This window comes from Macaca nemestrina, chromosome 9 (genome assembly GCF_043159975.1).
Source record: "Macaca nemestrina isolate mMacNem1 chromosome 9, mMacNem.hap1, whole genome shotgun sequence".
In the NCBI taxonomy this organism is placed as follows: Eukaryota; Metazoa; Chordata; class Mammalia; order Primates; family Cercopithecidae; genus Macaca; species Macaca nemestrina.
In genome coordinates, this window is record NC_092133.1 from 94316115 (window position 1) to 94338698 (window position 22584).

General features: G+C 39.5%; 1 pseudogene; it reads left to right on the plus strand.

Moving 5' to 3' along the window:
• LOC105499842 (zinc finger protein 37A-like) overlaps positions 1-18543 on the plus strand; it is a 34405-nt pseudogene extending 15862 nt beyond the window's left edge.
• The last annotated feature ends 4041 nt before the right edge of the window (positions 18544-22584 follow it).

A 22584-nucleotide genomic window follows, 5' to 3' on the forward strand; every position in this document is an offset into this window, starting at 1 on the left:
TCCAGGTTGTCAAGCCACTACTGTGTCCATTAAGTTATAAGGACACTAATCTCATTCATGAGGGCAGAGCTTCCTAATCACCTCCTAAAGGCCATGCCTCTTTGTACTATTGCAATGGTATTAGATTCAATGAAGTTGTGAAGGGCACAAACATTCAGACCATAACACTAAGTATTTTATACTACTGGATACTATCATAAACGGAATTATTTTCTGAATTTCATTTTGGATGGTTCATTGTTGGAGTATTAAAAAAAACTAATTGTTATGTGTTGGTTTTGTACTCTGCAACTTCGCTGAAACCATTTGTTAGTTCCGATTTTTTGTGGATTTTTTGCTAAATAATGTTATCTGCAAATAGAGTAGTTTTACTTCTGCCTTTCAATTTGAATGTCTTTTATTCCTCTGTTTTCTGAATTTTGTTATCCTCAAATAGTATTGGATTTTGTGTTTTTTTCTGCATCATTGATATTATCACGTGTTTATTCATTTGTTTTATTAATGTGGTGTCTTACACTGATTAATTTTCTTATATCGAACCACTCTTGCATTCCTGGGATAGATCCAACTTGGTCATAGTATGTAATGTTTTTAATATGCTGCCAAATTTGGTTTGCTAGTATTTTATTGATTTTTTTTTTTGCATCTGTGTTCATAAGGGATATTAGCCTGTAATTTTGTTTTCCTGTGAAGTCTTTTTTTGGCTTTGGTATCAAGATAATGCTGGCTGGCACTCACAGGAATAAAACTCACAGGAATGAGTTAGGAAGTATTCCCTTCTAATTTTTGGAAATGTTTGAGGAAGATTAGTATTATTTCTTTAATTTGATAGAATTCACCAGTGAAGCCATCTTACCCTGGATTTTTTTCCCTTGGGCAGTTTTTTAAAAAATTACTGATATATCTCTTTACTTTTTGTAAGTATGTTGAGATTTTATATTTCTTCTTGAGTCAGTTTTAGTAATTTGTGTCCTTCTAGGAAATGTGTCTACTTCATTGAGTTACTTAATTTATTAGTGTACAGTTGTTCATAGTATTCTCTTATAACTCATTTTTTTTGTAATGTCACTTTCATTTCTGATTTTAGTTCTTTGCATTTTTTTTCTTTAGTAAATCTAGCTAAAAATTTATTTAATTTTGGAATGCTCTTTTTTTCCTGATATATATATATATATATATATATATATATATATATATATATATATCTTTTAATCTCAAAATGTATATATATTTTGAGATGGAGTCTCACCCTATCACCCAGGTTGGAGTTCAGTGGCATGATCTTGGCTCACTGCAACCTCTGCCTCCCGGATTCAAGATATTCTCCTGCGTCAGCCTCCTGAGTAGCTGAGATTATAGGCATCCACCACCACGCATGGCTATTATTTGTATTTTCAGTAGAGACGGGGTTTCACCATGTTGGCCAGGCTGGTCTTGAACTCTAGACCTTAAGTCTCTCCCCAGCTTCAGAATCATCTTTGTAGCCTTCCACTGGACATGCTCACTTCCGTGACATGAAGATATTCCAAGACCTCTATGGCCTGCATGTGTCTTACTGTCACTCTGCCCTCTATCCTCCCACAACACCCAACCTCCTGGTTCTAATTTCCAGATCTTCTAAGGCCTCTATGCAGGCCCTCTGGAAGTAGCCCTTGCTCTCTTCCTTTGCTTAGTGAATTCCCTCTTCTACATCTCCACTGCTGCCCCTTAATATAGACAATCTACTTCTAATGCTGCTCTCCAGCACAGTCTCCACTCTACTTTGGTGGCATTGCTTCCTCAGTGAAAATGAATTACGTTACAGGGATTTGGGTGTGTATTTTCAGTTCACCATCAGTTCTGCTATTCGCATCAGTGACGTGGAGTCAGGGGAGCAGGGAGTCTATGGTGGCCTAAAGGAAGTGTGCGAGGTAATTGTGTTTATGTATATACTGCCAGTCCTTTAGAGCGTTGGAGGAAAATATCAGCTTGGATATTTATATTTTTATCGAAAAAATAAGAACAAAATTAAGCTTTCCTTATATGTGGATTGATTGTATTTTACTTTATAAATAAATATAAATAAAATTAGTAGTTGCTAAACATTTTTATGGATCAGTTGAATGATAAATATTTGGAGAACACTAACAGGATTAAAGCCAAAAGTATTTCCTAGTCTCCCTCATCTCCCATGCCTCTGCAACCTTTACATCATCACAGGTAAGACATGCTCTTATCTTGTTAAGCAAGTCCATTGACTTGCCACATATTTTTTAAGGTTTTTAACCATTTTTTTTTTCATTTTAAGTTCTAGGGTACATGTGCACAACGTGCAAGTTTGTTACACATGTATAAATGTGCCATGTTGGTGTGCTGCACACATTAACTCCTCATTTACATTAGGTATATCTCCTAATGATATCCCACCCCTTCCCCCCTCCCCACAATAGGCCCTGGTGTGTGATGTTCCCCTTCCTGTGTCCAAGTGGTCTCATTGTTCAATTCCCACCTATGAGTGAGAACATGTGGTGTTTGGTTTTCTGTTCTTGCGATAGTTTGCTGAGAATGATGGTTTCCAGCTGCATTCATGTCCCTACAAAGGACACGAACTCATCCTTTTTTATGGCTGCATAGTATTCCATGGTGTATATGTACCACATTTTCTTAATCCAGTCTGTCACTGATGGACATTTGGGTTGATTCCAAGTCTTTGCTATTGTGAATAGTGCCACAGTAAACATACGTGTGCATGTGTCTTTATAGCAGCATGATTTATAATCCTTTGGGTATATACCCAGTAATGGAATGGCTGGGTCAAATAGTATTTCTAGTTCTAGATCCTTGAGGAATCGCCACACTGTTTTCCACATTGGTTGAACTAGTTTACAGTCCCAACAGCAGTGTAGAAGTGTTCCTGTTTCTCCACATCCTCTCCAGCACCTGTTGTTTCCTGACTTTGTAATGATTGCCATTCTAACTGGTGTGAGATGCTATCTCATTGTGGTTTTGATTTGCATTTCTCTGATGGCCAGTGATGATGAGCATTTTTTCTTGTGTCTGTTGGCCGTATAAATGTCTTCTTTTGAGAAATGTCTGTTCATATCCTTTGACCACTTTTTGATGGGGTTGTTTGTTTTTTTCTTGTAAATTTGTTTGAGTTCTTTGTAGGTTCTGGATATTAGCCCTTTGTCAGATGAGTAGATTGCAAAAATTTTCTCCCATTCTGTAGGGTGCCTGTTGATTCTGGTGGTAGTTTCTTTTGCTGTACAGAAGCTCTTTAGTTTAATTAGATTCCATTTGTGAATTTTGGCTTTTGTTGCTGTTGCTTTTGGTGTTTTAGACATGAAGTCCTTGCCCATGCCTATGTCCTGAATGGTTTTACGTAGGTTTTCTTCTAGGGTTTTTATGGTTTTAGGTCTAACATTTAAGTCTCTAATCCATCTTGAATTAATTTTCATATAAGGAGTAAGGAAAGGATCCAGTTTCAGCTTTCTAATTATGGCTAGCCAGTTTTCCCAGCACCATTTATTAAATAGAGAATCCTTTCCCCATTTCTTGTTTCTCTCAGGTTTGTCAAAGATCAGATGGCTGTAGATGTGTGGTATTATTTCTGAGGGCTCTGTTCTGTTCCATTGGTCTATATCTCTGTTTTCGTATTAGTACCATGCTGTTTTGGTTACTGTAGTCTTGTAGTATAGTTTGAAGTCAGGTAGCGTGATGCCTCCAGCTTAGTTCTTTTGACTTAGGATTGTCTTGGCAATGTGGGCTCTTTTTTGGTTCCATATGAACTTTAAAGCAGTTTTTTTCCAATTCTGGGAAGAAAGTCATTGGTAACTTAAAGGGGATGGCATTGAATCTATAAAAAACCTTGGGCAGTATGGCCATTTTCACGATATTGATTCTTCCTATCCATGAGCATGCTGTGTTCTTCCATTTGTTTGTGTCCTCTTTTATTTCACTGAGCAGTGGTTTGTAGTTTTTCTTGAAGAGGTCCTTCACATCCCTTGTAAGCTGGATTCCTAGGCATTTTCTTCTCTTTGAAGCAATTGTGAATGGATGTTCATTCATGATTTTGCTCTCTGTTTGTCTGTTATTGGTGTATAAGAATGCTTGTGATTTTCGCACATTGATTTTGTATCCTGAGACTTTGCTGAAGTTGCTTATCAACTTAAGGAGATTTTGGGCTGAGATGATAGGGTTTTCTAAATATACAATCATGTCATCTGCAAACTGGGAAAATATGACTTCTTTTCCTAATTGAATACCCTGTATTTCTTTCTCTTGCCTAATTGCCCTAGCCAGAACTTCCAACACTGTGTTGAATAGGAGTGGTGAGAGAGGGCATCCCTGTCTTGTGCCAGTTTTCAAGGAGAATTTTTCCAGTTTGTGCCCATTCAGTATGATATTGGCTGTGGGTTTTTCATAAATAGCTCTTATTATTTTGAGATATGTTCCATCAATACCGAATTTATTGAGAGTTTTTAGCATGAAGGGCTGTTGAACTTTGTCAAAGGCCTTTTCTGCATCTATTGAGATAATCATGTGGTTTTTGTCTTTGGTTCTGTTTATATGCTGGATTATGTTTATTGATTTGCGTATGTTGAACCAGCCTTGCACCCTAGCGATGAAGCCCACTTGATCATGGTGGATAAGCTTTTTGATGTGCTGCTGGATTCAATTTGCCAGTATTTTACTGAGGATTTTTGCATCGATGTTCATCAGGGATATTGGTCTAAAATTCTCTCTTTTTATTGTGTCTCTGCCATGCTTTGGTATCAGGATGATGTTGGCCTCATAAAATGAGTTAGGGAGGATTCCCTCTTTTTCTATTTATTGGAATAGTTTCAGAAGGAATAGTACCACCCCCTCCTTGTACCTCTGGTAGAATTTGACTGTGAATCCATCTGGTCCTGGACTTTTTTTGGTTGGTAGGCTATTAATTGTTGCCTCAATATCAGAGCCTGCTATTGGTCTATTCAGGGATTCAACTTCTTCCTGGTTTATTCTTGGGAGAGTGTATGTGTCCAGGAATTTATCCATTTCTTCTAGGTTTTTAGTTTATTTGTGTAGAGGTGTTTATAATATTCTCTGATGGTAGTTTGTATTTCGGTAGGGTCAGTGATATCCCCTTTACCATTTTTTATTGTGTCTATTTGATTCTTCTCTCTTCTTTATTACTCTTGCTAGTGGTCTATCAATTTTGTTGATGTTTTCAAAAAACCAACTCCTGGATTCATTGATTTTTTTGAAGGGTTTTCTGTGTCTCTATCTCTTTCAATTCTGCTCTGATCTTAGTTATTTCTTGCCTTCTGCTAGCTTTTGAATGTGTTTGCTCTTGCTTCTCTAGTTCTTTTAATTGTGATGTTAGGGTGTCAATTTTAGATCTTTCATGCTTTCTCTTATGGGCATTTAGTGCTACAAATTTCCCTCTACACACTGCTTTAAACGTGTCCCAGAGATTCTGGTATGTTGTATCTTTGTTCTCATTGGTTTCAAAGAACATCTTTATTTCTGCCTTCATTTTGTTATGTACCCAGTAGTCATTCAGGAGCAGGTTGTTCAGTTTCCATGTAGTTGAGCAATTTTGATTGAGTTTCTTAGTCCTGAGTTCTAGTTTGATTGCACTGTGGTCTGAGAGACAGTTTGTTATAATTTCTGGTCTTTTATATTTGCTGAGGAGTGCTTTACTTCCACCTGTGTGGTCAATTTTGGAATAAGTGTGATGTGGTGCTGAGAAGAATGTATAATCTGTGGATTTGTGGTGGAGAGTTCTGTAGATGTCTATTAGGTATGCTTGGTGCAGAGTTGAGTTCAATTCCTGGATATCCTTGCTAACTTTCTGTCTCATTGATCTGTCTAATGTTGACAGTAGGGTGTTAAAGTCTCCCATTATTATTGTATGGGAGTCTAAGTCTCTTGGTAAGTCTCTAAGGACTTGCTTTATGAATCTGGGTGCTCCTGTATTGGGTGCATATATATTTAGGATAGTTAGCTCTTCCTGTTGAATTGATCCCTTTACCATTATGTAATGGCCTTCTTTGTCTCTTTTGATCTTTGATGGTTTAAAGTCTGTTTTATCAGAGACTAGGATTTCAACCCCTGCCTTTTTTTGTTTTCCATTTGCTTTGTAGATCTTCCTCCATCCCTTTATTTTGAGCCTATGTGTGTCTCTGCAATTGAAATGGGTCTCCTGAATACAGCAAACTGATGGGTCTTAACTCTTTATCCAATTTGCCAGTTTGTGTCTTTTAGTTGGACCATTTAGCCCATTTACATTTAAGGTTAATATTGTTATGTGTGAACTTGATCCTGTCATTATGATATTAGCTGGTTATTTTGCTCATTAGTTGATGCAGTTTCTTCTTAACAGTGATGGTCTTTTCATTTGGCATGTCTTTGCAGTGGCTGTTATCAGTTTGCAGTGGCTGTTATCAGTTGTTCTTTCCATGTTTAGTGCTTCCTTCAGGATCTCTTGTAGGACAGGCCTGGTGGTGACAAAATCTCTAAGCATTTGCTTGTCTCTAAATGATTTTGTTTCTCCTTCACTTATGAAACTTAGTTTGGCTGGATATGAAATTCTGGGTTGAAAACTCTTTTCTTTAAGATTGTTGAATATTGGTCCCCACTCTCTTCTGGCTTGTAGAGTTTCTGCCAAGAGATCTGCTTGTAGTCTGATGGGCTTCCCTTTGTGTGTAACCCGACCTTTCTCTCTAGCTGCCCTTAACATTTTTTCCTTCATTTCAACTTTGGTGAATCTGACAATTATGTGTCTTGGAGTTGCTCTTCTCAAGGAGTATCTTTGTGGCGTTCTCTGTAATTCCTGAATTTGAATGTTGGCCTGCATTGCTAGGTTGGGGAAGTTCTCCTGGATAATATCCTGCAGGGTGTTTTCCAACTTGGTTACATTGTCCCCGTCACTTTCACGCACACCAGTCAGATGTAGATTTGGTCATTTCACATAATCCCATATTTCTTGGAGGCTTTGTTCATTTCTTTTTACTCTTTTTTCTCTAAACTTCTTTTCTCGCATCATTTCATTCATTTGGTCTTCAATTACTGATAATCTTTCCTCCAGTTGATCGAGTTGGTTACTGAAGCTTGTGCATTTGTCATGTAGTTCTCATGTCATGGTTTTCATCTCTATCACTTTGTTTATGGACTTCTCTGCATTGGTTATTCTAGTTATCCATTCTTCTATTCTTTTTAAAAGGTTTTTAATTTTTTGCGCTAGGTCATTGTTCCTCCTTTAGCTCTGAGAAATTTCATTGACTCAAGCCTTCTTCTCTCAACTCGTGAAAGTCATTCTCGATCCAGCTTTGTTCTGTTGCTGGTGATGAGCTGCATTCCTTTGGAGGGGGAGATCCACTCTAATTTTTTGAATTTCCAGCTTTTCTGCCCTGCTTTTTCCCCATCTTTGTGGTTTTATCTGCCTTTGGTCTTTGATGATGGTGATGTACTGATGAGGTTTTGGTGTGGGTGTCCTTTCTGTTTGTTAGTTTTCCTTCTAACAGCCAGGACCCTCAGCTGCAGGTCTGTTGGATTTTGCTTGAGGTCCACTCCAGACCCTGTTTGGCTGAGTATCCAGCAAGAGGCGGCAGAAGATAGAATATTGCCAAACAGCAAGTGTTGCTGCCTGATTCTTGCTTTGGAAGCTTTGTCTCAGAGTTGTACCCAGCCGTACAAGGTGTGAGGTGTCAGTCTGCACCTTGTGGGGGATGTCTCTCAGTTAGGTTACTCAAGGGTCAGGGACCCACTTGATCAGGCAGTCTTTCCGTTCTCAGATTTCAACCTTCCTGCTGGGAGAACTACTGCTCTCTTCAAAGCTTTCAGACAGGGACATTTACATCTGCAGAGGTTTCTGCTGCTTTTTGTTTAGCTATACCCTGTCCCCAGAGGTGGAGTCTACAGAGACAGGCAGGCCTCCTTACGCTGTGGTGGGCTCCACCCAGTTCGAGCTTCCCAGCGGCTTTGTTTACCTACTTACACCTCAGCAATGGCAGGTGCCCCTCCCCCAGCCTCTCTGTGGCCTTGCAGTTAGATCTCAGACTGCTATGCTAGCAATGAGGTAGGCTCCGTGGGTGTGGGACCCTCTGTGCCAGGCGTTGGATATAGTCTCCTGCTGTGCTGTTTGCTAAGACCCTTGGTAAAGCACAGTATTAGGGTGGGAGTTACCCGATTTTCCAGGTGTTATGTGTCTCAGTTTCCCTTGACTAGGAAAAGAAATTCCCTTCCCCCTTGAGCTTCCCAGGTGAGGCTATGTCTTGCCCTGCTTCAGCTCTCGCTGGTTGGGCTGCACCCACTGACCAGCACCAACTCTCCAACACGCCCCAGTGAGATGAACCCAGTACCTCAGTTGAAAATGCAGAAATCACCTGTCTTCTGTGTCGCTCATGCTGGGAGCTGGATGCTGGAGCTGTTCCTATTTGACCATCTTCTTTTTTTTTTTTTTTTGTTTTGGTTTTTAAACTTTTATTGAGTTTTACATGTTTACAAAGGAACTAAAGTTTTATCACTTCAGTGAAATCTAATATGTTGACACACTCTCACATGAATTTATGCAGAACACTTTTATGATCCATCTGTGTTGCACATATCTGTGTAGTGAGTCCTTTAACCCTGTGGTAGATCTGTCTCTGTATGTATGTTTCCTTATGAGAAGATATGTTCCTCTTTTGTAAGGAAGACTTTTGTATTCAAATTGGAATACTCAGAAACTAGGAAATCTCTAGGCACATGTAGGCACTAAATATTTTTGCATTAAGTAATAAATTAATGCACCAACAGGATATTTCTCTTGATTTTTTATCCACAATGTGTAACATAAAGCAACATATATCATGGAGGCCCTTTATAACATTTTCTAATTTTCAATAATAAAAATGGTAAGAATTAGTCCCTAAACATCTTTTTTCACGTCAGCTGATTCTTATCACTTCAGACTGAGCAGAACTGTTATTTTCCAGGGATCAGTGTCATTTAAGGATGTGACTGTGGGCTTCACTCAAGAGGAGTGGCAGCATCTGGACCCTGCTCAGACGACCCTGTCCAGGGATGTGATGCTGGAGAACTACAGCCACTTTGTCTCAGTAGGTAGGTAGGAATTGTTTCCCATGTAGAAGACCAGAATGTATGTCCTTTCTTATCAATAGAAACTTGTGGAACTTTTGTATATAATATAAATAATAGTTAGGTTTGAGGTTCAGAGGTCAAGGACAATGTATCCCTTTTGGATAGCAGAAAGAATGTTTTTTCTCTGCCCCCATAACAGTATTAAATGGGGTGTGTGTGTGTGTGTGTGTGTGTGTGTATGTGTGTGTGTGTGTGTGTGTGTGTGTGTGTGTGTACACTGTTTGGTGTATACTGTCTTCCTCCTTCAGGGAAGCCCACCCAGTTTGTCCCAAGTAATATAATTCTCATTCACAGGGTATTGCATTCCTAAACCAGAAGTGATCCTCAAGTTGGAGAAAGGCGAGGAGCCATGGATATTAGAGGAGAAATTTCCATTACAGAGTCATCTGGGTGAGTTAGTAAGTGCCAGATGGATGTAGGTATATTCCAAAGGGTAAGTTCAGATAACAAGACCATTGAAATGTTCTCCAGGAATCATATTTTAGAGGCTCCAGACCTTTGGAAGTAGCATGTTGACATGACCCAAATATCCAGTGGCTCTGAATCACCCAGCATCTCCCAGTATCACTTCCCTACACACTTCTTGTTTTTTTAATTGTAGTATAAATTATATAGTTGTCACAGCTTAATAAATTTTATATATATATATAAATATATATATATAACACTCATATACCCATCATTGAGATGAATATATAGAGTGATTTTTCAATACCCCCAGAAAGCTACCTAGTGTACTCTTCCTAGTAAAGACCATCCCTCCTTCTACAAAATATTAAATATATTTTTCTATACATGCTTTTTTGAGTTGCTCTTTCATTAGCATTCTACCATATTCACCATTTTTTACAGAATTATTTTAAAATAGCCTGGGCCCTGTGATTCATGCCTGTAATCCCAGCACTTTGGGAGGCTGAGATGGGAGGATCGCTTGAGCCCAGGAATTTGAGACTAGCTTGGGCAACACAGGGAGACCCCATCTCTATGAAAAATTAAAAAATTAGCCAGGCATGGTGGCATACACCTGCGATCCCATGCCTGGCTAATTTTTGTGATCTCAGCTACTGGGGAACTGAGGTGAGAGTCTTGCTTTAGCCTGGGAAGAGGCTGCAGTGAGCTGTGTTTGTGCCATTGCACTGCAGCCTGGGTGACAGAGCGATTCTGTCACTAAAATATAAAAAGCAATTAAAATTAAAATTAAATGTTCAAACAGTAACGATTTCAGCGTGAAGCCTGAAAAAATTTGTGTTTGGAAAAGCTCTCTAGGTAATACTGATAAACATTATTTTTTAAGTACCAATGATTAAATATCTATGTAGGGCACTGAGAGAAAATCATAGATAAAGTAATGGCTGCCGGGGACATAGTTGGTGAACGAAAACAGAACTGCATGGAATATTTTAAAATTCAGTGTTTAACAAAGAATATTTTAATAGCAATCCAGCTGATGTTTGTGCTTGAATGAATTATACAAACAGTCCTTTCATCTTTTTTAGTAAATGAACCTGGAAGTGGTGGGAAAATTTGGGAGGGCAACTTTTTAAAAACACTGTTAGACTGTAAGCTGACAATGAAAAAGCAATCAGTATAAGATTATGATGGGAATGAGCAATTTATGAGGGACAAACAGCGAAACTTACCTAGAGTGAAATATACTCATTCTAGACTTGTAAAAGAATGGCTTGGTTAAAGTGTTTGTTCTTGGGACCTTGGACTCAATATAGTGTAGTACAGTTGATGGAATAAAGGGCAAATCCCACAGCCGGAATAGAACCATAAGCCTGATCCTCTGGCAAGGATGGCTTGTTCACTCATTGATTTCACTCTTATTGTTGCATACTTTTATTCCTAGTGAATCAGAGCTAGAAAAACAATTAATCCAGGTGCAGTGGCTCATGTCTGTAATCCTAGCACTTTGGAAGTTCAATGTGGGTGAATTGCTTGAGGCCAGGAGTTCGAGACCAGCCTGGCTAACATGGCAAAATCCTGTCTCTACTAAAAACATAAAAACTAGCTGAACATGGTGGTGCACGCCTGTAGTCCCAACTGCTTGGGAGGTTGAGGCATGAGAATCACTTGAACCCAGGGAGTAGAGGTTGCAATGAGCCAAGATCATGTCACTACACTCCAGCCTGGGTGACAGAGCAAGACTTTGTCTCCAAAACAACAACAACATCAACAGCAGCAACAACAACAACACACAGAATTGGAGTCTGGATTATAGGACTATCTATGAATTAGAAATTTTAGAAATTTGATTTGTTGCTGCTGTGTTGAGTTGAAAAGAGGTATAAGACTGGAAGTGTGCACATTGTTGTCATAATGTAGGTGTGAGGAGATAATGGCCTGAACTAAGCCTTCAAACATAATGCTAACTTTATTTATCTTACATATCCTTGTCAACTAATCTTTCTTGTCACTCTATATTTCAGAATAAATTAATACTAGTAGAAACTATTCAAGAATGAAATTCAATGAGTTTAACAAAGGTGGAAAATGTTTCTGTGATGAAAGCATGAAATAATTCATTTTGAAGAGGAATCTTATGAATATAATAAAAATGGGAACGGCTTCTGGCTGAATGCCTCATTTGGCATCAGAAAATTAAAAATTGGGAGCAACCTTTTGAATATAATAAATATGGGAAAGCTTTCACTGAGAATTCACTCTTCCTTGTATATTAGAGAGCTTACACAGGACAGAAAACCTGCAAATATACGGAACATGGGAAAACCTGTGGTATGTCATTTTTCATTACTCATCAGCAAACACATCCAAAAGAGAACCACTATGAATGCAAAGAATGTGGAGAAAATATCTTTGAGGAATCAATCTCCTTGAACATCAGAGTGTTTACCCATTCAGTCAGAGCTTAAATCCCACTCCAATTCAGAGAACCCACTCAATTTACAATATTATTAAATATAATGAATGTGGAACCTTTTTCAGTGAAAAATTAGTCCTTCATTTACAACATAGAACATATACAGGAGAAAAGCCTTATGAATGTCATGAATATGGAAAAACCTTCACCCAGAAGTCAGCTCACACGAGACATCAGAAAACACACACGGGGAAAACCCTATGAATGTCATGAATGTGAGAAGACATTCTGTAAGAATTCAGACCTCATTAAACATCAAAGAACTCACACAGGGGAGAGATCTTACAGATGTCTAGAATGTGGGAAATCCTTCAGTGAAAAGTCAGCCCTTACTCAACATCAGAGAACACACACAGAGGAGAAACCATATGAATGTCATGAATGTGGGAAAGCCTTCTCATTTAAGTCAGTCCTTACAGTGCATCAGAAAACACAGGGGAGAAGCCCTATGAATGCTATGCATGTGGGAAAGCCTTTCTCAGAAATCAGACCTCATTGAACATCAAAGAATTCACACAGGAGAAAAACCTTATGAATGTAATGAATATGGGAAGTCATTCTCTGAGAAGTCAACCCTTACTAAACATCTAAGAACTCACACAGGTGAGAAACCTTATAAATGTATTCAGTGTGGAGAATTTTTCTGCTACTACTCAAGTTTCACAGAACATCTGAGAAGACATACAGGGGAGAAACCTTTCAGATGTAATGAATGTGGGAAAACCTTCTATCAGAAGTCGACCCTAATTGTTCCCCAGAGAACTCATATAAGACAGAAACCCTACGAATGTAATGAATGTGGAAAATCATTCTGTGTGAAGTCAAAACTCATTGCACATCATAGCACACACACAGGGGAGAAACCATATGAATGTAATGTTTGTGGAAAATCATTCCATATTAAGTCAAAACTAACTGTACGTCAGAGAACACGCTTGGGGTGAAACCCTAGAGTTGTAGTAAGTGAGGGAAATTACTCTGGGTGAAGTCAGAACTTTGTAGAACAGAGAACATAAAGAGTGAGAGAAATCTGTTAATATAATGATAATGAGAACACCCTTGCCCTGAAGTCAATTCTTACAGTATAGAAGAAAACTTAAAGAGGGAAAAAACAATGTGAAGATAATGGAATGCAGGAAAACATTATTCTGGAATTTGGACCATACATTATATTATAAAACTGAAAGTGAAAAAAAATTATTGGTGATTGAATATAGGAAACATTTTGCTCAATGTCACACCTCAGTAAACATCAGAGAGTTCATACAGGGTTAAATGTGGCTCAGCATCCCTAGGTTGAGAAGGGACACATTTTTCTGCTACTCCAGTTTCACAGAACATCTGAAAAGACACACAGGAGAGAAACCTTTTGGGTGTAATGAATGTGGGAAAGCCTTTCGTCAGAAGTCAGCCCTAATTGTTCACCACAGAACGCATATAAGACAGAAACCCTATGGATATAATGAATGTAGAAAATCATTCTGTGTGAAGTCAAGAGGCCAGAGAAAATGCACAAACTATAGGAAACTATAGGAAAGAATTTACTATGAGGTTATATTTTATAGAGCATATGTAATAAGAAGTACCTTCTCAGTGAACATCACATAGTAGAGAAAGTGTTTTTAATTGTATCCAATGTGTGGACGTTTTAAGTTAAAATCTAAATTTAATATAGTCCAGAGGTGTTGATTTGCAGGATATCTAGCAATTTAAGAAAATGTGGAAAAAAGGTTTTTTCTTTCTTTCTTTCTTTCTTTCTTTTTAATTTTGAGATGGAGTCTTGCTGTGTCACCCAGGCTGGAGTGCAGTGGCGCAATCTCGGCTTGCTGCAAGCTCCGCCTCCTGGGTTCAAGCCATTCTCCTGCTTCAGCCTCCCAAGTAGCTGGGACTACAGGTGCCCACCACCACGCCTGGCTAATTTTTTGTGTTTTTAATAGAGACAGGGTTTCACTGTGATCTCAATCTCCTGACCTCATGATCCGCCCAAAGTGCTGGGATTTGACCTCCCAAAGTGCTGGGATTACAGGCATGAACTACCACGTGAAAAAAGGTTTTTATTGAGAAATAGCATTTTATTTTGTTAATATCTGGTTTAGTTCATTGTCAAGACTATTTTCTAAGAGACTTGAAAAGATGCCACTCTGGAGCCAATGGCTATAAGTAATTCAAAAGTTTATTGCTTAGCCATATGTAAAATAAGGGAAGATTTTTTAGCAAAGGCAACCACAAGAGTGCTCTTGTATGTCCAGGAAGAAAGAGAAAAACCCTTAATCTGGGGCCATAGGGCAGGAGCCCACCAGCAGAATTTCTGAGTAATCCTGGGACAGACTAATTTTGGGCGACCCATCTCAGAATGGTGGATCAAAGGGGCAAGTCAACTTGCATTGTATGCAACTTATGAGGACTAGTAGAAGACAGTGGGTCCAGATTTCTGGTGGTTTCTGCCCTAGCAGATGTCTAACACGTAAGCCAGGACATTCTGCTGTGAGTGACTTATTGTACCCAACTCTTATTTTTCTCCATACTGAAACACATCTTTCATAGGTGATATAACTTTAAAATGTATATGTAGATATAACTTAAATATGGGATTTTGAAAAAGCACAAATAGGCTGGGCATGGTGGCTCACACCTGTAATCCTAGTACTTTGGGAGACTGAGGTGGGCAAGGCCTGAGGTCAGGAGTTCCAGACCAGCCTGGCCAACATGATGAAACCCTGTCTCTACTAAAAATACAAAAATTAGCCAGGCATGGTGGTGCACACCTGTAATCCCAGCTACTACAGAGGCTGAGGTGGGAGGATCACTTAAACCTGGGAGGTGGAGGTTGCAGTGAGATGAGATTATGCCACTGCACTCCAGCCTGAGTGACAGAGACTGTTTAAAAAAAAAAAAAAAAAGCAAAAATAGGTTTCCCTATTGGGTAAGGTATAGTAGTTGGCAGCAGAATGGACCAATTGAGGACAACTGTGAAATTACAGAAAATATTTAAATGCAACTTAGTGCTATAGAAGCAAAGAGAACTAAAGGGGCAAAATTCTAGAGAGTGGTAAATCCCAGAAAGCACATGCACATAATGCAGCTGTTTGCTCAGGGGACTCTTTCCACTTCTGGCTATAGGGAAGAACCTGAATACTGAACTTGGTTCAGGAAGAGGGCCATACCCTGGGGGTCAGGGGAAGGCATGGGGGGACCAGAAACCAGGAGAACAAACGACTGCAATGAAAAAATGGATACACTAGGGGCTTCAAACACATATAATTTCTCAATAATTTTCCAGATGTCTCATGCTGCATAGGGCAGGAGGCTGAAAAACTAATTTGAGAAGAAAACAAGTAGAATTTTTGTTGCCTTGCATGTTGGAATACGGAGGAGAAATTATTAGAACTTAGGAAGTTTCAGCGGATTTGTCCTTTGGTGAACATGCCATCAGTAAAAGCCCTGGAAACAAGGTCATATCAGAGATTGATTGTGCCTTGTCACAACTGCAAACAATACTTGAGTGGAATATTTGAAAACTTGTTTAGAGAGAAAACTCTAGGACAGATGGCTTCCCTGAAGTTATTCCAAATATTTAAGAAATAAAGAATACCAGGCTTTTACAAACTTTTCTAGAAGAAAAAAGATGGAAATTTTCCAATTCAGTTTTTGAGCCAGTGCAACTTTGATACCAAAACCAAAACCAAAAAAAAAAAAAAAAAAAAAAAAAAAGCTGTAGACCAAAGTCTCATAGATTTAGATGCAAAATCCTAAAATTGGAAAAAGAAAAATCTAGCCATATCCATAAACTATATCATCACCAAGAGATGTTTATTAGGACAATCAAAAGATGATTTATTATTTTAAAAAATCAATGTGACCTTCTATTCCTCTTTCTTTTGATTCCCCTCTTTGACTTTTTATGTCTCTTCTGCCTTCCCTCCCCAGAGTGGAGGAGTTAGACATGCCTCATGGGATGAGAGGAGTCGTGGTTCTCTTGTCTGCTGGCACCAAGAGTGCTGAGGGTGAGGTGTGGAAGGGACAGGGGGAGGAGATGGGCAGCATTGTTGAGAGATTGGTACTATTGAGCAAATAAATATGTTGAGAATGATGACAGCAAGGTTTCTCTCTGTTAGATAAAGTGTTTATAAAAATAGGAATGAAGAGAAGCTAGAAAACCTGGAGTGTGGGATTTGAATAGAGCTCATATCTTTTAAATATATAGGAACAAATAAAGAAATTGTTGTGTGCACACATATACATGTATTTTGTGATTCATTCTGAGAGGACATAAACACAGTGACACCTCAGTAACAGCACACCAACTGCCAAGTTACTAGTTCCTAAATACTATCCACAGAAAAGGGGACCAGGGATGATTCCTAGTCAGAGATTGGGATAAATACAAGATGATCCTGAATCATCTCATGTACCAAAATACTCTGGCTGGGTTCAGTGACTCATGCCTGTAATTCTAGCATGTTAGAAGGTCGAGGTGGGTGGGTTGCTTGAGCCCAGGAGTTTGAGACCAGCCTAGGTAACATGGCAAAACTGTCTCTACAAAAAAATACAAAACTTAGCCATGCATGGTGGCATGCAACTGTAGTCCGAGATACTCAGGAGGCAGAGAGGTGGGAGGATCACTTGAGCCTGGGAGATTGAGGCTACATTGAGCTCTGATCATGCCACTGCACTCCAGTCTGGAAGACAAAGTGAGACCCTGTCTCAGGAAAAAAGAAAAAATATGTCATTCAGCAAGTTAATGGATAAACTATGGAACATCCAGAAAGCTTTAATATTCTTCAAAGAAATAGAAAACACAATCCTAAAATGATATGGGAACCACAAAAGACCTAGAATAATCAGATCTATTCTGAGCAAAAACAAAAACAAAAAAATCAAAATGGAGGAATCATATTACCTGACTTCAAATTATTCTACAGAGCTACAGTATCCAAAACAGCATGATACTGGCATAAAAACAAACACATTGGAACAGAATAGACAACCCAGAAACAAATTCATACATCTACGGTGAACTCACTTTTCACAAAGGTATGAAGAACATATGTTGGGGAAAAGATAATGTCTTTAATAAATGGTGCAGGGAAAACTGGATATCCATATGCAGAAGAATGAAACTAGACCCCCATCTCTTACCATATACAAAAATCAAAATCAATTAAAAAGTTAAATCTAAGACCTCGAACTATGAAACAGCTAAAAGAAAACATTGGGGAATCTCTCCAGGACATTGGAGTTGGCAAAGATTTCTTGTGTAATACCTGACAAACAGGCAACCAAAGCAAAAGTGGACAAGTGGGATCACATCAAGTTAAAAAGCTTCTGCATTGCAAAGGAAACAAAGTGAAGAGACAACCCATAGAATGGGAGAGAATATTTGCAAACTATCTGTCTGTATTAGGCCATTCTTGAAATACTATAAAGAAATACTTGAGACTGGGTAATTTATAAAGAAGAGGCTTAATTGACTCAAGGTTTTGCAGACTGTACAGGAAGCATGGTGCTAACATCTGATCAGCTTGTAGGGAGGCGTCAGGAAGCTTCCAACCATGGTGGAAGGCAAAAGGGGAGTACGTTCCTCACATGCTGGGAGCAGGGGCAAAGACAGAGGGAGAGGGAGGTACCACACACTTAACCAGATCTTGTGAGTACTCAGGTCTTGCGAGGGGTGCTTGAGGTCATGGATACCCCATTTACCCTGATGTGTTTATACACATTTCATGCCTGTATCAAAACGCTATAAACATTTACACCTACTTTGTACCCACAAAAATTTAAAAATAAAGTGAATTTCAATGTTTGAAGACTCATTATTAATACTAGTTTCTATAAATTTAATATTTCAGTAAAACTCCCAATATTTATTCTTAACACTGGAAAAAGTTTTCCAAAATGTATATGGCAGAAATAAGGGCCTGGATTCGAGGACAGCATCAATTAATGAGGGATCCTCCCCCTTGACCAAAATACCTTCCACCAAGACCCACCTTTAACGCTGAGGATTACATCTCAAAATAAGATTTAGGCAGGGACAAATATCCAAACTATATCACTAGCTATATCAGAAGCTGTAATTATAACTATATCAAGAGCTATAACAATTCTATAGAAAAAAAATCTAATCTGATTGAAAACTGGGCAAAAATCTGAATAGACGTTTCTCAAAAGAAGACATTCAAATGGCAAACAGGCATATGAAAATGTACTCAACATCATTGATCCATTAGAGAAATGCAAATCAAAACTATAATGAGATATCATCTCACCCCAGTTCAAATGTCTTCTGTCCAAAAGACAGGTAGTAACAAATGCTGAAGAGGATGTGGAGAAAAGGGAACCCTTGTGCACTGTGGAAATGTATAGTAGTACAACCACTATGGAGAACAGTTTGTAGGTACCTCAAAAACTAAAAATAGAGCTACCATACAATCCAGCAATTCCACTGGTAGATATATACCCCAAAGAAAGGAAATCAGCATATTGAAGATATATCTGTACCATGTTTACTGTAGCACTACTCACAACAGCCAAGATTTGGAAGCAACCTAAGTATCAGCAGATGAATGGATAAATAAAATATGGTGCGTATACACAATGGAATATAGAAAATAAATATGGAACATACAAAAATAAATTTAATGCACTTAATTAAAATAATATGGCCAGGCGCGGTGGCTCAAGCCTGTAATCCCAGCACTTTGGGAGGCCGAGACGGGCAGATCATGAGGTCAGGAGATCAAGGCCATCCTGGCTAACACTGTGAAACCCCGTCTCTACTAAAAAAATACAAAAAACTAGCCGGGCGTGGTGGCAGGCGCCTGTAGTCCCAGCTACTCGGGAAGCTGAGGCAGGAGAATGGCGTAAACCTGGGAGGCGGAGCTTGCAGTGAGCTGAGATCCGGCCACTGCACTCCAGCCTGGGCAACAGAGCGAGACTCTGTCTCAAAAAAATTAAATAGGGCGGAGCAAGATGGCTGAATAGGAACAGCTCCAGTCTCCAACTCCCAGCGCAAGCCACACAGAAGACCGGTGATTTCTGCATTTTCAACTGAGGTACTGGGTTCATCTCACTGGGGAGTGCCGGACGATATGTGCTGGTCAGCTGCTGCAGCCCGACCAGCGAGAGCTGAAGCAGGGCGAGGCATCGCCTCACCTGGGAAGCGCAAGGGGGAAGGGAATCCCTTTTCCTAGCCAGGGGAACTGAGACACACAACACCTGGAAAATCGGGTAACTCCCACCCCAATACTGTGCTTTAAGCAAACAGGCACACCAGGAGATCATATCCCACACCTGTCCGGGAGGGTCCCACGCCCACGAGGCTCCTTCATTGCTAGCATAGCAGTCTGAGATCTAACTGCAAGGCAGCAGTGAGGCGGGGGGAGGGGTGCCCGCCATTGCTGAGGCTTAAGTAGGTAAACAAAGCTGCTGGGAAGCTCCAACTGGGTGGAGCTCACAGCAGCTCAAGGAAACCTGCCTGTCTCTGTAAACTCCACCTCTGGGGACAGGGCACAGTAAACAATAACAAAAGCAGCAGAAAACCTGCAGACGCAAACGACTCTGTCTGACAGCTTTGAAGAGAGCAGTGGATCTCCCAACACGGAGGTTGAGATCTGAGAAGGGACAGACTGTCTGCTCAAGTGGGTCCCTGAACCCCGAGTAGCCTAACTGGGAGACATCCCCCACTAGGGGCAGTCTGACACCCCACACCTCACAGGGTGGAGTACACCCCTGAGAGGAAGCTTCCAAAGCAAGAATCAGACAGGTACACTCGCTGTTCAGAAATATTCTATCTTCTGCAGCCTCTGCTGCTGATACCCAGGCAAACAGGGTCTGGAGTGGACCTCAAGCAATCTCCAACAGACCTACAGCTGAGGGTCCTGACTGTTAGAAGGAAAATTATCGAACAGGAAGGACACCTACACCAAAACCCCATCAGTACATCACCATCATCAAAGACCAGAGGCAGATAAAACCACAAAGATGGGGAAAAAGCAGGGCAGAAAAGCTGGAAATTCAAAAAATAAGAGCACATCTCCCCCGGCAAAGGAGCGCAGCTCATCGCCAGCAACGGATCAAAGCTGGACGGAGAATGACTTTGAGGACATGAGAGAAGAAGGCTTCAGTCCATCAAATTTCTCAGAGCTAAAGAAGGAATTACGTACCCAGCGCAAAGAAACTAAAAATCTTGAAAAAAAAGTGGAAGAATTGATGGCTAGAGTAATTAATGCAGAGAAGGTCATAAACGAAATGAAAGAGATGAAAACCATGACACGAGAAATACGTGACAAATGCACAAGCTTCAGTAACCGACTCGATCAACTGGAAGAAAGAGTATCAGCGATTGAGGATCAAATGAATGAAATGAAGCGAGAAGAGAAACCAAAAGAAAAAAAGAAAAAGAAATGAACAAAGCCTGCAAGAAGTATGGGATTATGTAAAAAGCCCAAATCTACGTCTGATTGGGGTGCCTGAAACAGATTTTAAACCATCAAAGATCAAAAGAGACAAAGAAGGCCATTACATAATGGTAAAGGGATCAATTCAACAGGAAGAGCTAAGTATCCTAAATATATATGCACCCAATACACGAGCACCCAGATTCATAAAGCAAGTCCTTAGAGACTTACAAAGAGACTTAGACTCCCATACACTAATAATGGGAGATTTCAACACCCCACTGTCAACATTAGACAGATCAACGAGACAGAAAGTTAACAAGGATATCCAGGAATTGAACTCATCTCTGCAGCAAGCATACCTAATAGACATCTACAGAACTCTCCACCCCAAATCAACAGAATATACATTCTACTCAGCACCACATCACACGTATTCCAAAATTGACCACATAATTGGAAGTAAAGTACTCCTCAGCAAATGTACAAGAACAGAAATTATAACAAACTGTCTCTCAGACTACAGTGCAATCAAACTAGAACTCAGGACTAAGAAACTCAATCAAAACCGCTCAACTACATGGAAACTGAATAACCTACTCCTGAATGACTACTGGGTACATAACGAAATGAAGGCAGAAATAAAGATGTTCTTTGAAACCAACGAGAACAAAGATACAACATACCAGAATCTCTGGGACACATTTAAAGCAGTGTGTAGAGGGAAATTTAGAGCACTAAATGCCCACAAGAGAAAGCAGGAAAGATCTAAAATTGACACTCTAACATCACAATTAAAAGAACTAGAGAAGCAAGAGTAAACACATTCAAAAGCTAGCAGAAGGCAAGAAATAACTAAGATCAGAGCAGAACTGAAGGAGATAGAGACACAAAAAACCCTCCAAAAGATCAATGAATCCAGGAGTTGGTTTTTTGAAAAGATCAACAAAATTGATAGACCGCTAGCAAGACTAATAAAGAAGAAAAGAGAGAAGAATCAAATAGACGCAATAAAAAATGATAAAGGGGATATCACCACCGACCTCACAGAAATACAAACTACCATCAAAGAACACTATAAACACCTCTATGCAAATAAACTAGAAAATCTAGAAGAAATGGATAACTTCCTGGACACTTACACTCTCCCAAGAATAAACCAGGAAGAAGCTGAATTCCTGAAGTAGCAGGCTCTTAAATTGAGGCAATAATTAACAGCCTACCAACCAAAAAAAGTCCAGGACCAGATGGATTCACAGGCTGAATTCTACCAGAGGTACAAGGAGGAGTTGATACCATTCCTTCTGAAACTATTCCAATCAATAGAAAAAGAGGGAATCCTCCCTAACTCATTTTATGAGGCCAACATCATCCTGATACCAAAGCCTGGCAGAGACACAACAAAAAAAGAATTTTAGACCAATATCCCTGATGAACATTGATGCAAAAATCCTCAATAAAATACTGGCAAACCGGATTCAGCAACACATCAAAAAGCTTATCCACCATGATCAAGTGGGCTTCATCCCTGGGATGCAAGGCTGGTTCAACATTCGCAAATCAATAAACATAATCCAGCATATATACAGAACCAAAGACAAGAACCACATGATTATCTCAATCGATGCAGAAAAGGCTTTTGACAAAATTCAACAGCCCTTCATGCTAAAAACGCTCAATAAATTCGGTATTGATGGAACGTACCTCAAAATAATAAGAGCTATTTATGACAAACCCACAGCCAATATCATACTGAATGGGCAAAAACTGCAAAAATTCCCTTTGAAAACTGGCACAAGACAGGGATGCCCTCTCTCACCACTCCTATTCAACATAGTGTTGGAAGTTCTGGCTAGGGCAATTAGGCAAGAGAAAGAAATCAAGGGTATTCAGTTAGGAAAAGAAGTCAAATTGTCTCTCTTTGCAGATGACATGATTGTATATTTAGAAAACCCCATTGTCTCAGCCCAAAATCTCCTTAAGCTGATAAGCAACTTCAGCAAAGTCTCAGGATACAAAATTAATGTGCAAAAATCACAAGCATTCTTATACACCAGTAACAGACAAACAGAGAGCCAAATCATGAATGAACTTCCATTCACAATTGCTTCAAAGAGAATAAAATACCTAGGAATCCAACTTACAAGGGATGTAAAGGACCTCTTCAAGGAGAACTACAAACCACTGCTCAGT